The 3514-nt window shown below is 30.5% G+C and overlaps 1 long non-coding RNA gene across 1 annotated transcript; it reads left to right on the top strand.

The window, feature by feature from the left end:
* Nucleotides 1-2539: 2539 nt before the first annotated feature.
* LOC149909120 (uncharacterized) lies at nucleotides 2540-3514 on the top strand. The gene is made up of 2 exons (XR_016456688.1): nucleotides 2540-2798; nucleotides 3317-3514. It is a non-coding gene; the product is annotated as an uncharacterized LOC149909120 (long non-coding RNA).

The raw sequence follows: 3514 nt of genomic DNA, 5'->3' as shown, positions 1-3514 counted from the left end.
AATTTTTTTTAGACTACAATACCTATATTATGGTATCTAGCATCTCAAAAGAAGCAAAGTTTTTAATTGTTGACAATTATTATCATATAAGTAATAAGTGACTTAAGTAAACTGAAGTTTACAATAATCTATACCTAATAGACTGGGGTAGAAGCCTTTGAAAAAAATGAAAAGAAAAAAAAAATCGCAGTCGGATGAAACCCATTAGAGAAGGAGGGGAATATGATAAAAATGTAAGGAAAAATAAATTACGGTCAATCCGAGTTCGGGAAGCGGGAGGGGGGAGCTTTTAAGAGAAAAAAATGGTTTCTCTCGATTTCCGACAAAACTACAAGTCCTATAGAAAAAAGTTCAATGGCAAAGTTGTAGGTAATTAAAAGTTCTACAACTTTTGTATTCACAATTTTTTCACATAACCTAAAAATTTAGGTGAAAAATTCAAAAAACCAAGTTTTTGGTCTTTTATTTCTATCTACTTCAAAATTTATTTTTTTTCTACGAAATTTGGTGGAAACTTACTTTATTATGTCCCAAATACACTGTAATTTATTTGATTGAAAATATTTATTTTTTCGCTTTATTTTGAATTAATACCAAAAAAATAACCTAATTTTCAATCGAAAAGTCACCCGTCAAAATATCAGCTTTTTTCAAAAACTTGGAGTGCCTTTTATTCATTGAAATCTCTACTTTCATATGGTGTAAAAAAAATAAACACCACCATAGTAAATGTTCTCAGGAAATGCATACAAACAGTCTGAAAATTAGCTTTTACTAAATCAGGCACAATTCTTGAACTCTATATCTTCTCTTGTATCGGCTTTTCGGTAATATTTCAAAAGAAAAATAATTATCTGTTCTAAGTTTAATATTTTACAGCATATTCAAAAGCAAAATGATGTCGATAAAAACATTTCAGGTAGTTCGAGAAGTGTGCCTGATTTAGTAAAAGCTAATTTTCAGACTGTTTGTATGCATTTCCTGAGAACATTTACTATGGTGGTGTTTATTTTTTTTACACCATATGAAAGTAGAGATTTCAATGAATAAAAGGCACCCCAAGTTTTTGAAAAAAGCTGATATTTTGACGGGTGACTTTTCGATTGAAAATTAGGTTGTTTTTTTGGTATTAATTCAAAATAAGGCGAAAAAATAAATATTTTCAATCAAATAAATTACAGTGTATTTGGGACATAATAAAGTAAGTTTCCACCAAATTTCGTAGAAAAAAAATAAATTTTGAAGTAGATAGAAATAAAAGACCAAAAACTTGGTTTTTTGAATTTTTCACCTAAATTTTTAGGTTATGTGAAAAAATTGTGAATACAAAAGTTGTAGAACTTTTAATTACCTACAACTTTGCCATTGAACTTTTTTCTATAGGACTTGTAGTTTTGTCTCAAATCGAGAGAAACCATTTTTTTCTCTTAAAAGCTCCCCCCTCCCGCTTCCCGAACTCGGATTGACCGTAATTTATTTTTCCTTACATTTTTATCATATTCCCCTCCTTTTCTAATGGGTTTCATCCGACTGCGATTTTTTTTTGTTTCAAAAATTATCTACTCTAGTCTATAAGTACTCATGATAATATTGACGTTCTAAGTATATTTTAGATTGATCTATTTTGAAGAGCTTGAACAGATGCCTCAAATGGAGATGTTTAAAATTGATTACTATAATTGAAATTCTGACCCACAACAGCAATATGAATGAAATATTGGACACTATATTCTTATATACAAAATTCTCGTGTCACAATGTTAGTCTGCATACTCCTCCGAAACGGGTGGACCGATTCTCATGAAATTTTCTGTGCATATCGGGTAAGTCTGAGAATCGGCCAACATCTATTTTTCATATGTACCACGGGCGAAGCCGGGGCGGACCGCTAGTAGGTATATAAAACTGTTACCAATATTCAGTGCATACGCTGTGAGTCATGATAATTATTATCTATCTGTCAGATTAGATGGAGAGTGGTTTTTTTTATCTGTGATTATTTTCAATAAAATAAACGAGTAACTAGGTAACTACATACTTAGGTAAATGGGCGGTTAAGTTCTAAACATTTAAATAAAAACCTCAGTAATGATCTAAAAGTGAAAAATATTATGAAACAGGGCCAATATAAAAGAAAATTTTGGGTAATACTGAGGCGATCAGAATAAATCTTCGAGACGATAATAATTTATCTTGAGTATCATTCAAGTGCCCTTGATAAATCTCATACACTTTAGCTAGTAAACTGTTTTAAAATCTTCCTTTCCATCTTTTCATTGAGCTCTTTAACTATTTTACAGTACTCCAAAAGTAATAATGCGCATAGAAATCTTCGTCACTGTTCGGCAACTGTCATATTCCCGGTTAAATGCATTTTCTTCATGCATAATTTAGTCAAATTATGTGTTTTGTGCAAAAAGAGATTAATATTGATTTGTAAGTGACGATTTTATTTCGATAATTCCTTGTAAGTAAAAAGCGAAGATAACCCCACGATTGCGAATATATCTTTGTTGGATTGATTTAGGGTCAGGTGGGGTAAGTGAAACTCAGGGGGAACTGAAACGCTCATTCATAACTATAAAACTAATAAGTGTATCGATACTTCGCTCTTAGTTGGTAAAACAGAATGGCGATGTGGTTTTATTGATAAAACATAGATGTCGCTATCATCATTTTCTACACCAATACACAAAAAAGAATTTTTTCAACTGTCAGTTGTCAAAACACGAGTTGGAGGAGTGATGTTTTCGGTTTTCGTAAAAGTTTTAAAAGAAGTGTTTTAAATGTACCTAATGGTAAGTACTGAGTAAAAAGTATGTACTATCTAGTCCAATGATTATATTTCGATAAATCCTACGGATAATTGAGTTTTGGCTTTGGTAAAAACTAAACCTAAAAAAGTGTCAAGTGGGGTAAGTGAAACCTAATACACGGGGAAAGAGAAACGTATGTTTCACTTCCCCCGTATCAGAAATCACAAACATTTTTACGTGATTAAAAATGTTGGTGATCATAAATTTACTGTTTGTGTCTAAATGATATTTTTATTTGTTATTAATTGCTTTAATTGCTTAATAACGTAAACCTTAAAATTGGCTTGCATTTTAGTATAAAATTGGGTAACAAATTTGGTGATCATTTAATATTTTTGAACAAAATTTTTTCTTAATTTGGTGATCAGTTAAAAATTATGCCTTTTTGATAAATTTTGATAGATCAAAAATAGGAAGGTATTTTTTGGCAAATTGTAAAAATTACGCTTAACAATCGGAGATCGGTTTTATTGTACTCACATTATATTATCTTTTTTCAGGTTACTAAAAGATGCCTCGAAATTATATACGTAAAACGAACAAAGCTGCCTACTCTACAGAGCAACTTCAAGAGGCATTTTAACTTCTATGTGAAAAACATGCAACAACTGAATTATTTCATAGCTTTATTAATGTGCCTGATGCTTGTTTCCGTAATTGTAAGCAAACTTTTAAGTCAGTAAAGAAATTTATTTTTA

The sequence above is a fragment of the Colias eurytheme genome, chromosome 4 (genome assembly GCF_061535395.1).
Source record: "Colias eurytheme isolate Ceu_HAF_F1 chromosome 4, ilColEury1 Martin Lab GWU primary, whole genome shotgun sequence".
In the NCBI taxonomy this organism is placed as follows: Eukaryota; Metazoa; Arthropoda; class Insecta; order Lepidoptera; family Pieridae; genus Colias; species Colias eurytheme.
The sequence above is the reverse complement of the archived record's forward strand: the minus strand, read 5'-3'. Positions and strand labels throughout refer to the sequence as shown.